This window comes from Alosa pseudoharengus, unplaced genomic scaffold (assembly GCF_046254945.1).
Source record: "Alosa pseudoharengus isolate Yale_2024_CS ecotype anadromous, Long Island Sound unplaced genomic scaffold, YU_APseudo_1.1 YU_APseudo_1.1_scf_20, whole genome shotgun sequence".
NCBI classification, from domain to species: domain Eukaryota; kingdom Metazoa; phylum Chordata; class Actinopteri; order Clupeiformes; family Clupeidae; genus Alosa; species Alosa pseudoharengus.
This window is the reverse complement of record NW_027468664.1, coordinates 35,172,162-35,185,119: the sequence shown is the minus strand read 5'-3', so window position 1 is coordinate 35,185,119 and position 12,958 is coordinate 35,172,162. Positions and strand designations below refer to the sequence as shown.

The window sequence follows — 12,958 nt, the reverse complement described above, 5'->3', positions numbered from 1 at the left end:
TTACAGGCAGCCTCTGGCTTTTAACCAATCTGAGCGCAGTTGATTAAATACGTTGTTGGCATAGGCCTTATAAGAATGCATAGGCTTTTTTCGACGTGGAGGGACTTGGGCAATACCATTTTAATATATTACAAAACTAGAAATCACGTTATTTAATGTTAACAGTTAAATTCATCCTAATTTCACTGTGTCATATTAAATGTAATTGTCAATCGTTGCCACACTATGCCATTGAAACTAATTTTGTGTTTGTTTTTTTCCCTTCCATTTGCATGTATATGGGACACTGAAGACCATTTCAAGCTCACAGTAAAGGTATCAGCCTAATTTCTTTTTCAATAGTGGCCAATACACACAAAAATGGCCTCTTATTGGAGTAAAAGAAGGCGAGTCTTGTCAAACGCAAGGGAGACAGAGAATGAGATTTGGCAGCAATTTAATGTGACAATTAGTCAGGCCGAAAAGGTTCCGCTTAGTGAAAGCTCATCACATCTACCACTTTGTGAGGCAGCTGTAGACTATGCGAACAGTCCTTGTCAACACAGTACAAACAGTGGTGTCAGTGACAGTACAGACAGCGAAGATTTTAGTGAGTCATCCAGCTCTGATGAAAGTGATCCTGGGGAGATGAGTCTACGAGAGAAACTTAAGCAATGGGCAACAACTTTTGGCATTAATCTCGTTGCAGTTACTGCTCTTCTGTCAATATTGACAGTATACCACCCAGAGCTGCCTAGAGATGCTAGGACACTTCTTGGCACTCAAAGGAGAATAGCTGTGGAAACATTAGGTGGGGGTGAATATCACCATTTTGGATTGGCTAAGGGAATTTTGTCCAAATTGAATTCAATCCACCTACCTAGTTGCCTTCAGACAATTAGATTGCAATTTAACATCGATGGTTTACCCATTTTCAAAAGTTCTAAAGTTCAGTTTTGGCCAATCCTGTCAATGATTGATTGCGATTACACGAAAAAACCTTTCATTGTGGGTCTGTTCTGTGGTAATGCAAAACCATCTAATGTGCATGATTACCTGAAGACATTTGTAGATCACCTCACCCAGTTACTGAAAGATGGACTGACCTACAGAGGTGAAACTCTGAAGGTGATGGTGTGTTCTTTTATATGTGATGCTCCAGCACGGGCTTACATAAAACAGACAAAGTCCCACAATGGCTACTCTGGGTGCGACAAGTGCCATCAAGTAGGTGTGTGGCAAAATAAAATGACATACCCTGAGATGAATGCCAGGCTTAGGTCTGATGAAGACTTTGCTTTGATGTCAGACACAGATCACCACCTACATCCTAGTCCCCTTACTGGCATTGTCCTGATGGTAACACAGTTTCCAATCGATTACATGCACCTGTGCTGTTTGGGTGTAACTCGAAAACTTATTCTGTTCTGGATGAAGGAAAAAAATCTGGCCATTAGACAGCCATCTAGAGTGATCACAGCAATATCATCAAAAATGATTGCTCTCCGTCCCCATATTCCCACTGAATTTGCCCGAAAACCACGAGAACTTGCAGAAATAGACAGATGGAAGGCCACAGAGCTAAGACAGTTCATGGTCTACAGTGGGCCTGTGGTTCTGAAACGCATTCTCCCAAGAGAGATATTTGAAAACTTCTTGTTGTTCTCTGTGGGTGTGTTTTTATTACTCAGTCCCAACCTCTCTGCCTCCATGATTGATTTTGCCAATAGAGTACTGACAGCATTTGTAAAAAACTTTGGAGACTTATATGGTGAAAGGGAAATTGTTTTTACTATACATCAGGTGATACATCTAACTGATGTATACCGACAATTTGGTGCCCTTGACCGTGTCTCTTCGTTTCCTCATCAACCATTACAACAAGTGGTCAAGAGACTGTCAGAGGTGCCTGATGCCTTGACTCCACCTCCAAGTGCGCAGCCCCTTTTGTTTGACTCACACCAGGATGGTCCATTGCCTCTGCAATTCAGCAATGGCAAACAGTACAGAAAGGCATTAACAAAAGACTTCTGTCTGTCAACAAAGACTGGGGACAACTGTATAGCGATAAGACAGGAGATTGCACTGGTCCAAAACATTGTGAAATCATCTGGTTCAGTTTTTATAATCTACAGAACATTTAGCTACAGAGATTCACATTTCACTTATCCCTGCCCATCTGCTCACATAGGCTGTTTTCAGGTCCACACGCTAAAAGACAGTCTTGAAGTTGGGCACCTTGAGGATGTTCGAAGAAAAGACTATTTTGTTGCCATCCCTCTTCTTCACCAATCCTAATTCCTAATCCTCAACAACCCCCAATTCATAATCCTGAAAGAAATCCTTAAAAAGAAAAAAAAAACATATAGCCTATAAAAAAAAAAAAAAAATCCATCTATCTATCTATCTATCTATCTATCTATCTGACAAAATGCTGTGAATGCTATGAGTATATAGAGTGCTTCAGCTGAGTAGTGTCGTCTACTCTTCCTGCGAAGTGCTTTATTTTTCTTTCATTTTTTTTGTCTTTTATGTAAAGGTAACTCTGGGGAGGGGGCATCTGCCTCGAGCCCGGCAAGTCTTTGAAGATAGTTAGGCTTAGGTAGCTAATATGTTAGTTTATGATTAGTTACAGGCAGTTTACCTATCACTTAACATAGTGATCACTTGCAGCATATACACCAATAGTGACTTTGGTGTGTAGATTAAGACAGATAAATAGATACTTGTAATATAGGAAATTCTGGAAATATATTTCTAATGGTTATTTTTCACACATTCAAAACTCATCAGAACTGTTGTTCTATTTCAAGTGTTTCATTCATACAGAAATATTATTCTTTTTCAAGTGTTTCATTCATTCACCTTATTATCAGATGGCACAGATGTGGAAGGTGGTCGAGTTCACGGACAAAGGCGCTGCCGTAGTGCCATCCAGCTGGCTCGAGGAGGCTGGGGAAAGCTGGAGGTGTTACTGGCCTGGCTCCTATGACCACTGGCGGCTCCAAAAAGCCGTTTTAAACCACCTTCCACCAGGTCAAAACTGGGATGTTTTTGATGACGTGAGGGTCTTGGTAGGCTGTGGTAAGGAAACATACTGCATTAAAACATTTCTTTAAGATTCAACTTGTTACATTGCACTAACACATGTCATTCACTTTCAGCAACATATGGTAAGGCCAAAGACTATTTGGATAAGTGTTTGCAACCTGACTGTGCAACAACAGACATCCAGTCAGAGGCTGAGATTCCGGACAAGAGGAAAAGAAGGTAAAGAACAATTCTGTCGTGTCTAAGCAAAACCGAAAAGCTCACAAAATATATACAAAAAAAAAGTTTGTTCAGTGTGTTCTGTTTATATTTCTGGTGTTGCTGACCCACTACCAGTGTTGGGGCTAATGCGTTACAAAAGTAATGTAATTACTGTAATATATTGCTGTTTGCGGTAACGCGGTAATGTAAGGCATTACAAAAAAAATATTGGGTAATATTTACTCGGTACAAACTTCAGTAACGCACGTTACAATGCAGTTTAACCCAAAATTAAGCGCTTGTTTTGTTTTGATACATATTCGCAAACACCACGCGATAACAACAGAGGAGAAAAAATCCGCGCAAAATAGTAGAACGTATCTCCTGATACTGGTTGAATATGACTGTGGCTGCAGCAGACTCGCAGGCGGACTATTTGCTGGATGGACATAAGCCTAGCTCATTATTTTCAGCTTGTCAGAGACAAGGCTATGAAGAACATAATAGTTAGTGCACTTTGTGTGCGAAACCGAAAGATCGATCTCTCAGCTCGCGAAATAGCACAAGTAAATTAATGAAACATCTATAGTGCCACGCTAATCTCTTTGATTATTGATAAAACACAAACTATGCTGTTGTGCATGTCAGCTTTGTGCTGTGAACTTGAATTGAAGAGAATAAAGGGATAGAAATGCAGAAAAAGATTGTGTAGCCTGGCAGTGCCACCGCTCCCACCACGCGCATCACGCACTTTGCGTTGGGCACCAAAGGACAGAGGGGGCACCCAAATGTAACCAATGAATAGTAGCTTTACTGCAAACTGCGTTTCACTCTTTATCAATAACGTTTACAATGTCAAAATGCACTAACACGATGTTACATGCAAGTTTGATACCTTTTGGGTTCTCTCAATCACCAGGTAGTACTAGAATTGGTGGGTCTTTTCCAAGCATTTAGGCTACATGAAGCACATGATATGCTGAGTCGACTGAAACTCATTCCATTCAGATAGCTAGGTGGATACCAGGCTCATAATTCACTTGTATTCACAAAACGAAATGTGAAGCAACATGTCATTGCATACTTCCATTTCCAAAGCAATGACGGTTGCTTAAAACAACTTAACATTGTGTATATTATTGTTAATATTGTGCTATCAATGTAACTCAAACAAATAAGGCTTGTAAACAAGAGCTGGCAAAAGGGCATTATGACAACGTAAAGATCAATGCTCTTAAAGTGACAGTGCACCATTTATAAGTAAAACAGCATTTCTTCAGAAATTAATGTTTAAAAATACACAGTAATGGTCTGTAAATAATAGGCCTTTTATTTTACTTTAGGTGTTTGAGTTATCATTTAAATGTCACTCACTCAAAGCCACTCACTTAGGGCACCGAAATGTAAAAAAAATATTTCAATTAATCATAAAATTGCCCTGATATGTCACTAGACATTAAGAAATCATGTTCATTTCAAATACTTATATCACTGACAACAGTAGTCTGGCCAGGATATTGTCATTTAAAAAGTGAAGTTGCAGCCCTCAACTGATGTTGATGTTGTCATGTTGTGTTTTGGCCTAATGCGCCACCCTCCACCTATCTACTAATCACAAAGTCAGTAGTGTTTCGTCATCCGGTTGCCAACTCTGCCAGTTAGAGGGGAGGGGAAGGGGATACACCGCTCTACAGTAATTTGAAAGTGATTGTAGTACCCGTTTTGGCCACAATCTTACATACGGTTCCTTTAAGCTTTGATTTACAATATAGTAGGCTCTCTATTGATTTTAATGAGTAGGCCTAGGCCTTAAAGTTACAGTATTTCTATCACAATTTACCAGACTTTGACCTTTTGTTGGTTTTTAACAAAATTCTGACTATGATTGTTCCTTGTATTGCATTATGAGCACTGCGCCTAGTGCATTCTACTGTTGCCTTAAGCCTAGCTCAGTCATTATGCTATACCACATCTCCCTCCATTGGAAGAGCAAGCTGCATTGAGCATAATAAACTGCATTTAGAATGGCAAATCCATATTTCTAGATATTGAAAGTAACTTAAAAGTAATGCAATAGTAGTGTAATGCCTTACAATTCAGAGACAGTAATATTATAATGTAACAAATTACTTTGAAATGACAGTAATAAGTAATGCATAGTACATTACGATTTTGAAGTAACTTGCCCAACACTGCCCACTACCATGACTGTTCCAAAGGGCAAACCCACGCTACAAGCAAGGTAGCAATCTTGAAAGAGCGGGCTCATCAGCTACAGCCAGGAGTTGGAGCTTGCCACGAGAGGCTATTGGAGGTGCGGATCTACAGCAATAACACATATTTCAGAATTAAACAAATATCTGATTGTCCATTTAGGCCAGTCTGAAATTCAACTGCCATTTCCTATGCTTCAAGGTGAGGACACTGATGAGGATGAGCCAACCCCTAGAAAAACAGCAAGGCCAGCGATTGACTTTGGGCCAGGTAGGATAGGCTAAACATTTGTGTGTTTACTGTTTAAGGCCATTTCTAGTAACACTCAAATGCTAACAGTACCATTATCTTATTCTGTATTAAAGTGTTTTTTCCTTTGCAGACATCAATAGTGAGTGGCGATTTGGGTCATCAACCACCCAAAGAGGTAATTTAGGCCTAATCCTTCCTACCCGTCCACTACTGAAACATTGTCACCCTACGCCTGTATCTGTCAGTCTTTGCCCTCTAACACTCTACTCTTTTTCTTTTCTCTCAAACACCATGCAGACTCACATCAAGAAGGGCATTTTACACAAGGTAAATTTTACACAAACTCTTCCTTAGATACACCAATTTTGAAAAAAATCTAATCGATGCACCTTGTGATTTTCAAATATAGATGCCATCAGCCACACCAACAGCTGTTGCGTGGTAAGTTAAGGAGACACAAACATTCATAGTCATATACATCAGAATGAGCTAAAATGTGAAAGTACACCAGTAAGAAAACATATTTATAATATTAAGTAACTTAAATTGACAGATATTGGATTAACAAAAGTGGTACAGCTGTTGTCGCAAGTGCTGGACGAAAACAGACAAATGAAAGAGGAAATCAGCAAGCTGGGGAGTGACATTAGGGCCCTAAGGAGAGAGACGATGAGGCAGGCAACCCCTGAAGCTTCCCCCTCAAACATCAAACTGCCTCTCAACACAATGGAGGAGTTTGAACAGGCAGAAGCTCTCATCAAGGAAAACCCGCTCGAGAAGCAAAAAATGGTACTTAAATGAGCACTACCAAAAAACTTTAACTAACATTACATTACATCAATTTAAATTATTATGAACATACCTCTTCTTTCCAGCCATCCACTACACCGCTCACAGTAATTGTAGGAATAATCCTTGAAAACAAAAGGAACACATTACTCATTATGTGACAGATGAGTTCGCTAATATGGTACATAATTATTCATGCAATGTTTCTTTTCATCTGTTTGTTTGTTGGTTCATTATGTCTTGTCAGATCTCTACATTTACTCTTGTTGGTGGGCACACTGCTGAAGTGACCGTAAGGCGGATGCTGCAGAATGGCCTCACCAACAACCTGGCTAGCCTTTTCAACTGGGCAGGAAAAGGCCACAAGAAACCTTTTAAAGAAACAATGCTCAGTGATGTACTGTATGGTATGTTTGTCAAAAAATGTAATGTGTTACTATTACAAGTTACCCTATCTAAAATGTACCCGACAAACACGGGACGTCCCCCGGACCTTATGCCGACATTCACGACGTCCCCGATTGGTCCTGAACGTCATGTTCTCTAGCGGACGTTCCGGTGACCTTATTGACGTCCGGAGCAAGTTATCGTTTGGATATTGCGTGACGTCCGGTGCAGGACTTTCTGGGGACGTCACCGTCAGGTCCCTCGGATGACATTTGCATTTGGTCATTTCAAATACCTCCTAAGGACCCGACAATAACGTTATATCGGGGACATGGGGGGGACGTTTGTTTATTCACACATGGCAGCGGAGTTGAGAGCGCTCTGGCTACCGCCTGCAGGACGGAGACATCACATCCATGCACGACTTCACGTTACACGTCTGGGGATGACTAAAGTGTCTATCTATCTAGTCTCTCTAGCAGTAGCTGCATTAGCCTACCGTAGTCTAAGGCAACATATCATACAGTTTATGAAGTTGTGCGTCTATGAGCAAAGTAGCCTATGTCTACTTTGCTCATAGATGCACAACTTCATAAACTGGGAAAGGGTTGTTAACGTTAAACTCAAAATGTATGTGCTACATAATTCAGCATGTGACATGCTGAATTATGTAGCACATACATTTTGAGTTTAACGTTTATGTATAACGTTACAAACTAGGGAAGGGATTTTATCAAATTCATGTTAGCTGATGTGATGCTTGGTGTAACGCAGGGGTCTCAAACTCAAATGAGCTGGGGGCCAATTCTGCCAACGTCATCTGATTGGAGGGCCGGCTATTTCTGAAAATGCAATGTTCTTTTTTTCAAATACCACACAAAACTGCAAACAGAAAGTGCACGTGTTTTTATCTAGTTTTAGACACCTGTGCTAGCAACCTTAGCTTATAAATAAAATAATGATAAAATAAATATTAATACAAATTATAAAACAAATGAAAAGCATAAAAACAGGTATGTGTGTGTTTCACACCAAATAAAAATATTTTCCTCAAATAACTTTTTTAAACCTGGCAAACTATAGGCGTCATGGTTAAGAAAGCAACACTATTGGATTTTTATATCAAAATTTCAAAAGGCCATGGCTTGAAAGTGGTCAGAGATAAAGTCCTACTGTAAATGTAAAAATCTTTGAGTAAAACAAAAGTTTATGAAGGGGGTAAATTTACCCATCTAATTTGCCACTGGATGGCAAGCACCTCAAATTATGCACCTTTCAATAAATACTGGATGAACATATTTGAGCAGGTTTACTTTTCTTTTTTCATATTACCCACATAACAAATTAACAGGAAAACACCTAAGATGTATACCAACACCTAAGATGTATATGGTTTCTAAACCACAAGGCCTACAATAAAGTATTCTGGTTAAATGAGTTCCTATCGCGGGTAATCGGAGTACCCAGAAGTTCGCATATTGCGGGTGACTTTGTAGTTTAGAGCCCTATTTCTATAGCCCTGCTGTCTGTACCACGTCCATTACGGACACTATCATCACGATTACCACTGCAACCTCCAAGCTATGTTGATCAGAGGGTCGAAATAAGCATGGTATGCTTAGTGGACACCGTCGTATACACGCAGACGCACCTCCATTCAATAGACGATCGATCATAATCTCCAAAAGGATATTCTCCTTCAGATTTAGAATAGGTGAATAACATAGCCTATCTATCACACGTAATGTAAACGTTTTTCAACATTCGGTGTAGGCCTATTTCTGCTTAATTTCTGCTTCAACTTATGTAACACTATGGCCTGCATCGCTTCCGCGTCATTACAAATGCACGTCTTTGTGTTTCTCGCGTGTAATACAAGTATTTCCTGAAAACTTTGCGCAGCGATTTTGGGTTTGAATGAAGCTCTGGATGTCTAGCACATAGTGGAGCAGAGTACAAATGAGATTTGTCACTGTACTTGGAACTATCGTCTATTTTAATCAGTATCGTTGTTTGTCACAATTAAAAAGTCTCAAGGGCCGGATTACATTATTATTTTGACATACGTCGCGGGCCGGAATTGGGCCGGACGCGGGCCGGATTTGGCCCGCGGGCCGGGTGTTTGAGACGCCTGTAACGTTAGCAAAGTCGCTGTTCTTAGCTTCTAGCTTAGCCTACAATGCGCATTTCTTCAGATAACTGTCATTACGTGATTCATGTAACATGCTCTAAATAGACAGTGGTTTATTTAACGTAGTCACGTAGCCTACTTATTTTCTGTTTTATTTTCAGAAACACACGGCCGAATTGGGACTGAACCGACTTTTGGAGCTGAATACGATGCAATAAAACTAGATAAATGTTACTATACTATACTATAGGGAGCCAATGGAGAGTAACTAGGAGAGGAGTTACATGTGTCCTCTTTGGCTGATTGAAGACCAGGCGTGCTCCAGCATTTTGAATCAGCTGTAATGATCTTGTTACACAAGCGGGTAAGCCAGCTAATAGTGAATTACAATAGTCCAGCTTAGAGATGACCATGGTCTGAACAAGAAGTTGTGTGGAATCTTGTGTCAGATAAGGTCTGATCTTCCTAATGTTGTAAAGCATAAACCGGCATGATTTTGCAATAGAAGCTATATGCTCAGAGAAGTTAAGTCGGTCAGAGGCGCACCTTGTCAACAGGCAAACCAAGCAACTGCTTGGAGCCCCGAGCCGCTAGGGAGCCCCCGACCTGGTCTTAGCGCGTTTGCCGGTGGGACAAGTGAGATTTTCGTCCATAAAGATTGAATGATGTATTTTGCGTGCTCCTGTCCTGTTGTTGTACAAACAGTACATCTGTAGGCCCTATGGTATGGCCTTATAAACAGCGGATCTGTGTTCAAAAGAGTTCAAAGAATCCGCACATATTTTGGCTACTGTGGTAAACGTCAATCGAGGGTGCAATGATGACGGATCAACATCGGAGTTTGGCATTTAGCCTAGGCTACTCAATGAAGTTATAGTAGGCTAATGTTAATTGGCAGAAAGATTGAACATGGTTTGCTACATCTACGAAAGTAAACTTCGGCTAGCTAGCGACTGTTACAACTAGTTAAGCAAGGAGATGGTTAACGTTTCTATGTTTGTATTAGGGCTGTCAGCCATAACATGTTAATTGCGATGCAGTAAGGACCAAGCATACACGTTAATTTTTTTAGAACCCGATTGACGCAAAGTGCGTCAAAAAACACCCCCCTTCTTCTTTGTTACATTGCTCCAGAACTGTTCATCGCAGCGAGATGAAACATTTATTGCGCGACAGAGCATAAGTGGGGCTTTCCAACGAGACTACGTACTTGTCTGTACGATGAAGTATGAAAAAAAATCATGAAATTAAATCAAATTGCATCATATTTACAGTCTACTTCTCTGCGTTCACCTGCGCACCGATTACTCTCGTTTGAAATACTCGCGAACCCGTGATCACATCGATATGGTAAGCATATCAGATGAAAGAGGGGGCACAGGGCTATCCATTGGTACCATGTTTATCGATCCTCCTGGCTTATAAAACCAGATGAAGTGACTGCAAAATAATAACGTCATGTACACAAACCAACGCTGCACACTCATTACTCTCCTTTGAATTACTCGCGGACCCGTGATCGCATAGATATGCCACGCATGTCAGATGAAAGAGGAGACACAGAGCTATCATTTGATACCAAGTACATCCTTCTGGGTTATAAAACAGACGGAGTGACCGCAAAATAATAACTTCATATAGCTGGACTTACCCCACGTTTTTGTCTGTTTTTGTGGCAAAGCATGTTTATAATCCAACGCTATCGTGTGTTTGTTTCTCTATGGCAAAGCATGTTCATAATCCGGTTTTGAGATCCTAGCAAATTCCTGCATGGCATCCAATTCAAGGCTCACATTGCATCCCAATTTGTTCAACAAAGAAACCCCTTTTTGCCTCTACTTTGTTCATGGCAATGCAGTAAAAAGTTGTTGAATCATTATGAAAAGTTGTGAATCATTATGAGTGCATACTAGACCATATAGGCACACACAGGCTAACACGCAAACTCGGGTCAAGTCAGGTCAGATCAGTTCATGTCACAGATATGGAGCGCAGAAAGGTCATTTTTCATCACTAAATAAAAATAATGCCATTTATTTCTGTAAGGCGCACACCATATGTCTGTAAATTGCTAAGCCCCAGAGAATCCCTCCACCATGGCAATAATATTGCCAGATTCAGGACAGTCTGCTCTACACACACATGTAAGGCAAGTCGAGCTGCCAGCTTGCAGTGGTGAGTTTTATAATATAATTTTTATAATACGCTTTTTGTATTTTTATTATTTAACATAATAACCTAATGGTGGTATAACATAATGGTGATAACACTTGTCGGTAGGGCCCCCTTGGAATTTTTGCTTGGGGCCCCCACAGACTCTAGAATCGCCTCTGAAGTCGGTCATCAATTACAACGCCCAAGTTTCGTGCCGATCTAGTTGGGGTCAGTGAAGTTGAGTCAAGCTGGATGTTAATCTGTTGGGGAATAGCTGTTTTAGCTGGAAACACCAAAAACTCTGTTTTTGAGAGATTAAGCTGAAGGTGCCGATCTTTCATCCAGGCTGAAATATCCTTAAGGCATGCAGAAATCCGGTGGGAAACACTAGAGTCATCAGGTGGGAAAGACAGGTAAAGTTGAGTGTCGTCTGCATAACAGTGATAGTCAAATCCATGGGAGCGAATGGTATCACCTAAGGAAGTGGTGTAAATAGAGAAAAGCAAGGGTCCTAATACTGATCCCTGAGGCACACCTGTGGTGAGGGCATGAGACTTAGATACTTGTCCCTGCCAAGACACGTTGAAAGAACGCCCTTTAAGGTAAGATTCAAACCAGTCAAGAGCTTTTCCAGAAATTCCCAGTTCAGATAGTATAGATAGGAGAATGTCATGGTTAACAGTATCAAAGGCTGCAGATAAATCTAGTAGAATTAATACTGATGACTGAGCAGAGGACTTAGCTACTCTCAATGCTTCAGTCACAGACAGAAGAGCAGTTTCAGTAGAATGACCACTCTTGAAACCAGACTGCATAGGGTCTAGTAGATTATTCTGATGAAGAAAGTCACAAACTTGCTTGAAGACCACTTTCTCCAAAACCTTTGACAAGAAAGGAAGAAGGGAGACAGGTCTGTAGTTCTTCACCTCAGTTGGATTAAGTGTACTTTTCTTTAGCAGAGGTGTAACCCTAGCCTGTTTAAAAGAATAAGGAACTATTCCAGAACTGAGTGAAGCATTAAATACATGTGTGACTGCTGGTAGAACAGCGGGTGAGATAGACTGTAGAAGAGTGGACGGGACAGGATCTAATGGGCATGTTGTTGGACGACATCGCTGAAGCAATTGAGAGACTGCTTCCTCATCAAGAGGAGAGAAAGAGTCAAATGATGGGGTCATACTAACACAAGGCAAAGCCCTCCTTATAGGAGCATCAAACTGAGCACTTATTTTAGCAACTTTTTCAGTGAAAAATGTTGCAAAGTCATTTGCTGACAGTGAAGTAGTTGATGGTGGTGGTGGAGGATTGAGGAGAGATTTGAAAGTAGAAAAAAGTTGTCTACTGTCAGTGGCGCTCTCAATCTTGCTTTGATAGAATGCCTTTTTTGCAAGTGTAACAGTGGATGAAAAGGATGACAGCAAAGACTGGTAGTTACTAAGATCATTTCCATCTCTGGATTTACGCCATTTCCTCTCAGCAGCTCTAAGTTCCTTTCGTACTGAGACTATACTGTTCGTCAGCCATGGATGGCGAGGTTTAGAACGAGTAGGTCTTGAGGAAAGAGGACATGCTGCATTCAGACAAGATGCCAGTGTAGAGCAGAGAGTCTCTGTAGCGTCATTAACCTCAAGTGTCAAGAATGAGCTAGGAGTAGGTAAAGCAGATGTTACTAATGTTGCAAAATGGTCACTTGAGAGGCTTCTGAGATTACGCCGGAACGAAATTATCGGAGGAGGAGCTGCTGGGTTATCCAGGAGAGACACAGAGAATCTGATAAAGTGATGATCCGATACATGTAAT

General features: G+C 40.7%; 2 long non-coding RNA genes across 2 annotated transcripts; both read left to right on the top strand.

Moving 5' to 3' along the window:
- Positions 1 to 224: 224 nt before the first annotated feature.
- LOC143136772 (uncharacterized) lies at positions 225 to 3,240 on the top strand. The gene is made up of 3 exons (XR_012989445.1): positions 225 to 315; positions 2,856 to 3,063; positions 3,144 to 3,240. It is a non-coding gene; the product is annotated as an uncharacterized LOC143136772 (long non-coding RNA).
- Positions 3,241 to 5,687: 2,447 nt separating this feature from the next.
- LOC143136771 (uncharacterized) lies at positions 5,688 to 6,082 on the top strand. The gene is made up of 3 exons (XR_012989444.1): positions 5,688 to 5,715; positions 5,828 to 5,872; positions 5,995 to 6,082. It is a non-coding gene; the product is annotated as an uncharacterized LOC143136771 (long non-coding RNA).
- The last annotated feature ends 6,876 nt before the right edge of the window (positions 6,083 to 12,958 follow it).